This window comes from Rhinoderma darwinii, chromosome 3 (assembly GCF_050947455.1).
Source record: "Rhinoderma darwinii isolate aRhiDar2 chromosome 3, aRhiDar2.hap1, whole genome shotgun sequence".
Classification (NCBI taxonomy): Eukaryota; Metazoa; Chordata; class Amphibia; order Anura; family Rhinodermatidae; genus Rhinoderma; species Rhinoderma darwinii.
The window spans coordinates 332,964,750-332,977,271 of NC_134689.1; positions in this window are offsets into that span (position 1 = coordinate 332,964,750).

Consider the following 12,522-nt stretch of genomic DNA (forward strand, 5'->3'; position numbering starts at 1 on the left):
ATACACAAACACATATACACAAACACACCCATATATACACACAAACACACACCCATATACACACATATACACAAACACACACATATACAAAAACACACACAAACATCTACACACAAACATATACACAAATACACCCATATATACACAAACATATACACAAACACATATACACAAACACACCCATATATACACACACACACACACACACACACACACACACACACATACACAAACACACATATAAAAACAAAAACAGACAAAGTCACATACCCAAACACACATATATACACAAACACACACATACACAAACACGGTTTCTTTTAAATGCTGCTGGGGAACCAGCTCGATCCACTATATAAGGCTGCGCTACAGTGCAGCATTTAAAAGAAACAGGATCCTGACCTGTCCATAGAGTTTAAGGCAGCACAGAGTATTTCAGGAGATGAGCGTGCAGATTCAGTGCTGCTGTGAACTCTGCTCTTACCATTACGCAGCTCTCAGTCTGTTACCTCTCCTCCACTCCTGTCCTCCAGAACACCTTCACATGATTGGCAAGTCACCACGTAATGGTAAGAGCAGAGTTCACAGCAGCACAGAGTATTTCAGGAGATGAGCGTGCAGATCTTGTGCGGGGTGGTGACTTGCCAATCATGAGAAGGTGTTATTGAGGACAGGAGTGGAGGAGAGGTAACAGACTGAGCTACGTAATGGTAAGAGCAGAGTTCACAGCAGCACTGAATCTGCACGCTCCTCTCCTGAAATACTCTGTGCTGCTGTGAACTCTGTTCTTACCATTACGTAGCTCAGTCTGTTACATCTCCTCCACTCCTGTCCTCTATAACACGTTCACATGATTGGCAAGTCACCACCACGCACAAGATCCGCACGCTCATCTCCTGAAATACTCTGTGCTGCTGTGAACTCTGCTCTTACCATTACGTGGTGACTTGCCAATCATGTGAAGGTGTGCTTGAGGACAGGAGTGGAGGAGAGGTAACAGACTGAGAGCTACGTAATGGTAAGAGCAGAGTTCACAGCAGCACTGAATCTGCACGCTCATCTCCTGAAATACTCTGTGCTGCCTTAAACTCTGTGGACAGGTCAGGATCCTGTTTCTTTTAAATGCTGCACTGTAGCGTAGCCTTATATAGTGGATCGAGCGGGTTCCCTAGCAGCATTTAAAAGAAACAGGATCCTGACCTGTCCACAGAGTTTAAGGCAGCACAGAGTATTTCAGGAGATGAGCACGGGCAGCCGTTCGTTTTTCCGAGCCGTGCTCCCATTATGCACACGACCGTAAAAACACCCGTTATTGCGGGTCGTAATTACGACCCGCAATAACGGGCTCATAGACTTCTGTTACCCACGGGTACCTTTCCGTTTTCTCACGGGAAGGTGCCCGTGCCGTTAAAAAAATAGAACATGTTCTATTTTTCTATTTTACGGGCCGTGCTGCTATAATTATAATGACAGCACGGTTCGCAAAAGCGGCCGGCTGCCCGTGGCCGGCCGGCCGTGCTCGTAGTTACGAGTCGTAATTACGAGCACGGCCCGTAAAATAAAAAAATAGAACATGTTCTATTTTTTTAACGGCACGGGCACCTTCCCGTGAGAAAACGGGAAGGTACCCGTGGCTAACAGAAGTCTATGGGCCCGCTATTTCGGGTCGTAATTACGACCCGTGATAACGGGTGTTTTTATGGTCGTGTGCATGAGGCCCCGTAATGACGGGTGGCTACATGTGTGCACCCGTCATTACGGCAGCGTTGCTAGGCGACGTCAGTAAGGGTATGTGCACACACACTAATTACGTCCGTAATTGACGGACGTATTTCGGCCGCAAGTACCTGACCGAACACACTGCAGGGAGCCGGGCTCCTAGCATCATACTAATGTACGATGCTAGGAGTCCCTGCCTCTCCGTGGAACTACTGTCCCGTACTGAAAACATGATTACAGTACGGGACAGTTGTCCTGCAGAGAGACAGGGACTCCTAGCATCGTACATAACTATGATGCTAGGAGCCCGGCTCCCTGCACTGTGTTCGGTCCGGTACTTGCGGCCGAAATACGTCCGTCAATTACGGACGTAATTAGTGTGTGTGCACATACCCTAAATAGTCACTGTCCAGGGTGCTGAAAGAGTTAACTGATCGGCAGTAACTGTTTCAGTACCCTGGACAGTGACTACCGATCACAGTACCTGTAAAAAAAAAGACGTTCATACTTACCGGGAACTCCCTGCTTCCTCCAGTCCGGTCTCCTGGCCGTTGCCTTGGTGACGCGTCCCTCTCGACATCCGGCCCGACATTCCTTGATGACGATGCAGCCCATGTGAGCGCTGCAGCCAATCACAGGCTGCCGCGGCCTCTGCAGCCAATCACAGGCTGCAGAGGCCTCTGCAGCCAATCACAGGCTGCCGCGTCAGAAAAGGTCGGACTGGAGGAAGAAGAGGGACTCGTCACCAAGACAACGACCGGGTACGTATGAAATGCTTTTTATTTTATTTTTAATCAGCAGCCTCTTTTCTCTATCAGTGATTGATAGAGACAAGTGGCTGCCGATTTGTATAATGTTTTTGACCGGGTTCGGTCAAAACGGGTTCGGCCGAACCCGGTGAAGTTCGGATTCGCTGCGAACCGAACTTTTCCGGAAGTTCAGACCGAAACCGGGTTCGGTTGTCCCGGTTCGCTCATCTCTATCCAGGAACATAGGATATTCCAATGCTTGGAAAGTTTGAATCCAGAACCCCCTATACGAAATATTAGTCTTTCTACAGACTTTGTTACAAAAAAAATAAATCCAAATTTCTATCCTATGGCATCTAGAACGGACTCTATGGACAGATTCCAATGGGCAATCGAAAAAGATCTTCAGCAATTATCCGAAAATTCTGAGTGCCGAAAAATGAATTTTAATATTTCTAAACAGTTGAATATGGCAAAAAAATTATTACAAAATAATAATGACATCATTATTAACCCCTTAAGGACGCAGCCTTGTTTTGACCTTAAGGCTCAGAGCCCAGTTTTTCAAATCGGACATATTTAACTTTATGTGGTAATAACGTCGGAATGCTTAAACCTATCCAAGCGATTCTGAGATTGTTTTCTCGTGATACATTGGGCTTTATGATAGTGGTAAAATTTGGACGATATATTCTGTGTTTTTTGGTGAAAAATTGCAAAAGTTAAAGAAAATTTATAAAAAACAGCATTTTTCAGAATTTAAATGCATCTGCTTGTAAAAAAGACGGTTATACCACCCAAAATAGTTACTAGTTCACATTTCCCATATGTCTAATTTAGATTGGCATCGTTTTTTTTAACATATTTTTATTTTTATTGGACGTTACAAGGCTTAGAACATAAACAGCCATTTCTCATATTTTTAAGAAAATTTCAAAAGCCTTTTTTTTAAGGTACCTGTTCAGTTCTGATGTGGCTTTGAGGGGCCTATGTATTAGAAACCCCCATAAAACACCCCATTTTGAAAACTAAACCCCTCAAAGTATTCAAAACAGCATTTAGAAAGTTTATTTAACCCTTCAGACATTTCACAGAAATTAAAGCAAAGTAGTGATGAAATTTGAAAATTTCATTTTTCTTGCTGAATTTCAATTAGATTCAATTTTTTTCTGTAACACAGAAGGTTTTACCAGAGAAACACTACTAAATATGTATTGTCCAGATTCTGCAGTTTTTAGAAATGTCCCACATGTGTCTCTAGTGCTCTCGTGGACTAAAACACAAGCCCCAGAAGCAAAGAAGGACCTAGTACATTTTAAGGCCTCTTTGCCAGGTTTGAAGAGGTGTTGAAGTGCCAAAACAGTAAGAATCCCCAAAAGTGACCCCATTTTGGAAACTACACACCTCAAGGAATTCATTTATGGTTGTTGTTACCATTTTTACCTCACAGTTTTTTCACAGCACCTATTTGAATTGGGCTGTGAAATGAAAAAAATGTCATTTGTTCCAATAAGATGTCATTTTTTTATCACAATTTCTTATTTTCACAGGAAATAAAATGCCCCATTTTGTTGCCCAATTTCTCCTGAGTGCAGCAATACCCCATTTGTGGTGATAAACTTCCGTTTGGGCCCATGGGAGGGGTCAGAAGGAAAGGAGCGCTATTTATTCTTTGGAGTCCAGATTTTGCTGGATTGGTTTTCGGGTGCCATGTTGCATTTGCAGAGCCCCAGAGGTAACAAAGCAATGGAAACCCACCACAAGTGACCCCCATTTTGGAAACTACACTCCTCAAGGAATTAATTTATTGGTGTTGTGAACATTTTGACCCCATAGTTTTTTCACATAATTTATTTGAATTGGGCTGGGAATTCAAACAAAATAAATTTTTTCCAATAATATGTAGTTTTTGCTGAAAATTTCTTATTTTCACAAGAAATAAAATACCCCATTTTGTTGCCCAATTTGTCCTGAGTGTGGCAATGCAATTTGTGGTGATAAACTGACGTTTGGGCCCATGGGAGGGCTCAGAAGGAAAGGACCACCATTTGACCTACTGGGGATTTTCTGGTGAGAAGTCATGTATGCAGAAGCCCCTGAGGTACAGTTGAAACCCCCAAGAAGTGGGGGGAAACTACACCTCTTAATGCATTCATCTAGAGGTGTAGTGAGCATTTTGACCGGAGACATACACCCCATAAACTGTAATGTGGGTTCTCACGGGTATGGCAATACCCTCAATGTGGCTGTTATCAGCTGCCTGGGCACACAGCAGGGCTCAGAAGGGAAAGATGAGGGGGATAAGCTGTGCGGAGTGCATCAGGGTAAGTAAAACTGGGGTAGATTAAAAATCAAGGGATGTATGATACATTTTTAAGCACTCTTTCATACGGAGCCTTAGTTTTTCGGGACACGTGTCACATTGATATATTGTGTCCTCCCTTATCCCCCTCTTATAGCAGACTTTGTACCTCTTTTGACTTTTTCCTTTCTTGCCAGTTTGGGGAACTTCTTCTGGAAAGTGTTGCCCTGGTACGATGCGTGTCGTCCTGCTTCCAGAAGTACTGGGTGCCCCCCCTTCTTGGTCCCTAAAAATTAGTTTCTTGATAACCACCTCTTGAAATTCCAGGAAAGTTCCCGTTTGGCCAGCACATCTACATAGCACGTACACATTGTACAATGCCATCTGTATGATGTGCACGGCCAGCTTCTTATACAAGACCGCATGGCGCTGTAGGACTTCAGGACTTGATCTGACAAGTCCACCGCTCCCATGTACCTATTGCAGTCCAGGATGCAGTCTTGTTTGGGGGTCTCTGTACTGGTACCTCGTACAGGTACATGGGTACTGGTGTGGCATCTTTCTTGTCTTGTACTTGACACACAATATGTTGCTGCTAGATTGTGCCATGCGCTCACCCCTTCTGAGTGTTTGCCCAAGCAGAGTCTTAGGGAGGCCTCTCAGATTTCTTCTAGCAGTGCTGCATGCCACAGGACTTCTGGAAGCGAGGCAGTTGAAGAGTGGGACGATGGCATAAATATTATCCAGGTAGAGGTGGTAACCCTGGTCCAGCAGTGGGTGCACCAAATCCCACACAATTTTTGCATTAACTCCCAGTAAGGGGGGGCATTCTGGGGGCTGAGCACTGGTGTCCTTCCCTTCATATATCCTATTTGTGTAGGTATACCCTGATGCACTCTCGCACAGCTTATACATCTTCACACCATACCTTGCCCTCTTACCCGGAAGGTACTCGCGGAATTGAAGCCTCCCTTTAAAATGTACCAAGGACTCATCAATAGAAATACACGTCTCGGTGGTGTATGCTTGGGTAAACCGGGCACTGAAACGGTCTAATAGGGGTCTCCGTTTATACAAAACGGTCTAATAGGAGTCATCTTGGAGTAGGCAATGCTTATTAGGAAAAGCGAAGTATTGCCTCATTTTTTTTTTTTTTTAGGTTCCAGTTCAGTTCTGAAGTTGCTTTGAGGGGCCTATATATTAGACACCCCTATGAAACACCCAATTTTAGAAACTAGTGAACAGCATTTAGAAAGTTTATGAACTCTTTAGGTGTTTCACAGGAATTTAGAGCAAAGTAGAGGTGAAATTTACATACCGTGTTTCCCCGATAGTAAGACACCCCCGATTGTAAGACGTATCGGGGGTTTCAGGGGGGTCGGCTAATATAAGCCGTACCCCGAAAGTAAGACATATGTCTTACTTTCGGGGAAACACGGGGGTATTGCCGCCTCCTGCCCACTTCCGCGCCGCCCCCCTCTCCATACGTCTCCATCAGCGGCAGGAGCACGGCTGTTATACACAGCCTGGCTCCTGCTGCAACTGCCGGAATCGAAGCGCGCGCCGATTCCGGCAGTTTAACCCATTAAATGCCGCTGTCAATAGTGACAGCGGCATTTAATGTGTTTGACAGAGGGGGGAGCTCCCTCTGTCACCCGATCGGCGCCCCCGCAAACAAATCGCTGGTCGCCGTCGGGTTTCCATGACAGCCGGGGGTCTAACAAAGACCCCCAGGTCTGCCTTCAGCATCTGCCTGTTAGGCGATGCCGGAGGCATGACCTAATAGGTTGCCTGTCAGTTTTACACTGACAGGCAATAATGCTTCGGTATACTAAGTATACCAAAGCATTATATATGCGATCGGCACATCGCATAGTGAAGTCCCCTGGTGGGACTAAAAAAAAAAATGTAAAACAGTTAAATAAAGTTTGTGAAAAAAAAAAAAAAAAAAAATTCGACAATTTTTTTCCAATATAAGACATACCCCGAAAGTAAGACATAGTGGGGCTTTTGGGGATAAAAAGAAAGTAAGACACTGTCTTACTTTCGGGGAAACACGGTATTTATTTTTGTCAGAAAATCCTTTTTATACCATTTTTTTCTATAACACAAAAGGTTTTACCAGAGAAACGCAACTTAATACTTATTGCCCAGATTCTGCAGTTTTGAGAAATATCCAACATGTGGACCTAGTGTGGAAATGGACTGAAGCACCGGCCTCCGAAGCAGAGGAGCACCTAGAGGATTTTGAGGCCTCTTTTTTATTAGGCACCATGTCCGGTTTGAAGAGGTCTTGTGGTGCCAAAACAGTGGAAACCCCCAAAAGTGACCCCATTTTGGAAACTAGACCCCTTCAGGAATTCATTGTAGTTTTCTTGGGGTGCATGTGGCTTTATGATCAGTTTTTATTCTATTTTTAGGTGGCGAGGTGACTAAAAAACAGCAATTCTACTATTGTTTTTTATTCTATTTTTTTTTTACAGCGTTCACCGTGCGCTATAAATGACATATTCACTTTATTCTGCGGGGCGATACGATTACGGCGATACCCTATGTTTATAGTTTTTTTTATGTCTTATAACGTTTGCACAATAAAATAAGTTTTGTAAACAATCATTCACTTTTTGTGTTACCTTATTCTAAGAGGCAGAACTGTTTTATTTTTCCATCTAGAAAGCCGTGCGAGGACTTGTTTTTTGCGTAACGAACTGTAGTTTCAATCAGTACCGTTTTTAGGTACATGTGACTTTTTGATCTCTTTTTATTCCTTTTTGGGAGGTGAAGTGACCAAACAATTGTGATTGTAGTACGGTATATTATTATTTTCTTTTACGGCGTTCACCGTGCGGGATAAATAACAAAATAATTTTGTAGTTCAGGCTGTTACGGACGCGGCGATACCAATTATGTATAGATTATTTGTTTATTTATCTATTTTTATTAATAATAATAAAGGACTGATAAGGGAAAAAGGGGGATTTTTACATTTATTACTTTTAAAACTTTTATTTTCTTATTCTCCCCCTTCCTTTGCCGTATGGATACATCATGGAAAGCTAGTGCTTCCCTCATTTTGCCTTATCCATACAACACTTTCCCTGCAAAATTCCCCAAACAGTAAAGGTGCAGAGTGTGGACCAATAGGGGGATAAGAAACGACACCATTTATCAGTGTGACACTGGCCTGTGCAGAAAGGATTGCTTCACAGCAAAATATCTATGAATTATTTTTTATATTTTTTACCCCATTATTATACCACCTGACTATGCCCCTGATGTACTTTGCCCAGCTTACAAATGCCCCCACATTATAAATTGAAATACCAGTAATACTCCAAACAAAACTACTACCAAGCAAAATCCACGCTCCAAAAGCCAAATGGTGATCCCGCACCTCCGAATTCTACAGCGTGCCCAAGCAGCAGTTTACTTCCACATACCCGGGGGAACCCTTTTAACAATTTTTGGGGTGTGTGTCTCCAGTGGCACAAGCTGGGCACGACATATTTGCCACTGAAATGGCATATCTAGGGAAAAATTTAGATTTTTTTACTTTGCACCATCCGCAGCACAATCATTTATGGAAAAGACCTGTGGGGTGAAAATGCTCACTACACCCCTTAATAAATGCCTTGATGGGTGTAGTTTCCAAAAGGGGTCACTTCTCAGGGGATTCTTTTATTACTTCACATCAGAGCCCTGCAATTGTGAACCAATACTTTGTAAATCGCCAAATTAGGCCTCTATTTCGCATGGTACTCTTTCACTCCTGAGCCTGGTCGAATGTCCAGGCAAAAGATTAGGGCAACATGTAGGGTAATTTTAAAACCGGGAAGCACAGCATAATAATTAGAGAGCTGTTTTGCTATGGCGGCACAAGCTGGGCACCACATATTGGCATATCTATGGAAAAAAATAAAATTTTCACTCTGCAACATCGAGTGCACACTAATTCGTGCAAAACACCTGCGAGGTTAACATGCTCACTACACCCCACTTTGAGGGGTGTAGTTTCCAAAATGGGATCACTTCTGAGGGGTTTCCACTGTTTTATTCCCACAAGGGCTTTGCAAATGCTACATAGCGCCCAGAAACCAATCCAGCAAAATTTAAACTCCAAAAGGCAAATGCCGCTCCGTCCCTTCTGAGCCCTGCCTTGTGCCCAAACATCAGTTTATGACCACATATGGGGTTATGCCGTACTCGGGAGAAATTGCTTTACAAATGTTGGGGTTCTTTTTTTCCTTTATTTGCTGAGAAAATGAAAAATGTTAAACTAAAACTACATCTAATTGAAGAAAAGGGATAGTTGTTATTTTCACTGCCCAATTCTAATAAATTCTATGAGACACCTGTGGGGTTTAAATGCTCACTACACCACTAGATGAATTCCTCAAGGGGTGTAGCTTCCTAAATGGCGTCACTTTTTGGGTATTTTCACTGTTTTGGTCCTTCAGGGGCTTTGCAAATGTGACATGGCCTCCGCAAACCATTCCTGCAAAATTTGAGCTCCAAAAGCCAAATGGCACTCTTTACCTTCTAAGCCCTGCTGTGTGTCCAAACAGCAATTTATGACCACATGTGGGGTATTGTTTTACTCGGGAGAGATTGCTTTACAAATTTTGCAGTGCTTTTTCTTCTTTAGTCCTTGTGGAAATGAGAAAAAATTAGCTAAACCTACATTTTCTTTGAAAAAATATAGATTTTCATTTTCATGCCCTATTCCAATAATTTCTGCAAAAAACCTGTGCAGTCAAAGTGCTCACTATACCCCTACATAATTTCCTCAATAAATGTAGTTTCCAAAACGGGGTCACTTGTGGTGGGTTTCCACAGTTTTGGTCCCTCAGGGGCTTTGCAAATGCGACATGGCCTCCGCAAGCCATTCCTGCTAAATTTAAGCACCAAAAGCCAAATGGCGCTCTTTAAAAAGCTACAAAGAAGGCCCCAAAATCCACTAGGTGCTCCTTTGCTCCTTTGGGCACGGTGTAGGTTTCGGAGGGGAGGGATCGCCATTTGGCTTTTGGAGCGTGGATTTTGCTTGGTAGTAGTTTTGTTTGGAGTATTACTGGTATTTAAATTTATAACGTGGCGGCATATGTAAGCTGGGCAAAGTACATCAGGGGCATAGTCAGGTGGTATAATAATGGGGTAAAAAAAATAAAAAATAATTCATAGATATTTTGATGTGAAGCAATCCTTTCTGCACAGGCCAGTGTCGCACTGATAAATGATGCCATTTCTTATTATTGGTCCACACTCGACACTTTTACAGTTTGGGGAATTTTGCAGGGAAAGTGTTGTATGGATACGGCAAAATGCGGGAAGCACTAGCTTTGCATGATGTATCCATACGGCAAAGGAAGGGGGAAGGGGTTAAAACAGAAGGTACTTTAAACAATAATGATTAAGCAATTTTTTAAGTTTTCCCATTGTCGCATTCACAGAGTTACAACTTCTTATTTTTCCCTCAACATAGCTGTATAAGGACTTGTTTTTTTGCGGCACAAGTTATATTTTTAAATTGCAACATTTTGGGTACATATAATATATTGGTTAACTTTTGTTAATGTTTTTCGTGGGGTAATGGAAAAAAATCTGAAATTTTGCCATTCTTTTATGTGTCTTAACAGGTTCCCGACCGCTGGCCGTAAATATACGGCCAGCGGTCAGGGTCTCTAAAGTCCGGCGTATAGTATATATACGGCCGCACTTCAGAGACTGTGCAGGCGCGATCGCGTGCACACAGCTCTATGCCCTGGCTGTTGCTAACAGCCATGGGCACTGGGCAGAATGTCAGGGGTCAATCTTTTGGCCCCTGAACATGTGATCGCTGTGACAACCAATCACAGCGATCACATGCATTTCTGCATAGAAAACAGTGTGCACGCGATCGCGTGCACACAGCCCTGTGCCCTCGCTGTTACCAACAGCTCTGGGCACTGGGCAGAGTATCAGGGACCAATCTGATGGTCCCTGAACATGTGGTCGCTGTGACAACCAATCACAGCGATCACATGCATTCCTGCTTATAAAACAGTGTGCACGCGATCGCGTGCACACAGCCCTGTGCCCACGCTGTTACCAACAGCTCTGGGCACTGGGCAGAGTATCAGGGACCAATCTGATGGTCCCTGATCATGTGGTCGCTGTGAAAACCTATCACAGCGACCACATGTTCATCCACCCATGCCAGAGATTGGACGCCCACCAATTTGCAGGAATTAAAAAATTTTTTGGGGCTCACCCTAAATATGGGTATTGTCAAAAAGCCCTCCATTAGGTCTTACTGGTCAACAAGACCCGCCCAAGCCACCCCAGTATATTCTGCAGTAATGCCCAGGTCTCGTTATGAGACAATAATGAGGTTCCTCCACTTCAATGACAACGCACAGGCCCCCCCAAGTACCGATGCAAACCGGGATCGGTTGTTCAAAATAAGACCGCTAATAAATTCCCTGAATAATTTATTTCTGCAACTCTACACCCCTGAGCAGAATGTAAGTGTGGACGAATCCCCCCACAACTTTCATAGAAGACTTAGCTTTCGCCAATATCTACCTTCCAAAAGGGCAAGATATGGCGTTAAGCTCTACAAATTGTGTGAAAGCGGGTCAGGATATACCACCGCCTTCAGGATTTATGAAGGGCAGGACCGCACAATAAATGTTCCTGGATGCCCCCCTGATCTTTCCACCAGCAGTAAGATTGTGTGGGAGATAATGCAGCCTCTGCTTCACAAGGGGTACCACCTGTACTGTGATAATTTTTATTCGAGTGTGCCCCTGTTTAGGCATTTGCATGCTGCAAGGACTGGGGCATGTGGTACCATGCGCAAAAACAGAATTGGTTTTCCACAGCAATTAGTGGGGAAGCGCATGGTAAAGGGGGACTCCTGTGCTTATGCATCTGAAGAATTGCTGGCGGTCAAGTTCAGGGATCGCAAAGATGTGTATGTGCTAAGCACGATTCATACCGCAGGAACAGTGGCAGTGAGGGAAAGAGGGGCAACATCGGACAAGCACAAACCAGTGAGCGTGTCCGAATATAACAAGTACATGGGGGGGGTGGATTTAAGCGACCAGGTTTTACAGCCCTATTTAGTAAAACGCACAACTAAAACCTGGTACAAAAAGGTGGCCATTTATTTGTTACAGGTGGCCATCCACAACTCATTTGTGCTCTACAAAAAAAACAGAGGCAGAGACACATACCTGGATTTCCAGGAAAAAATTATTGAAGGCCTCATTTTTTATGTTCAGGACACCCGAGAATGCCCCCAGTCTGAGGATGTCACGCGACTGACTGAAAGACTCTTCATCAGTCGGATTCCCCCAACACCAACCAGAAGCAACCCCCAGAAAAAGTGCCGCGTCTGCAGAAAAGACGGGCACCGCAAAGATTCCCGATATTTCTGTCCCTCATGTCCCTCACAACCAGGCCTGTGCATTGAGCCATGTTTTAAAAAATACCACACTGTTCTGCATTATTAGATTTTAGTTAATTAGTTGAAAATATATTTGCCCTACATTACGTTTTTATTTTTCCCCTGATTTTACTCCAAGGGTGAGGGAGGGAATGGGTGGGGGGTGGATGTCATGTTTGATGTTTTCTAAAGTTCATCTGCTGGAGAGCTCCATTTGCATTAACCTGCAATTTCTTATTTTAGAAAACCCCAAAAAATAAATTCCCATTATACCCCTAGATGAATATTTTGAGATTTCTGCTTCAAGAGCAGATATTTTGGAAGTG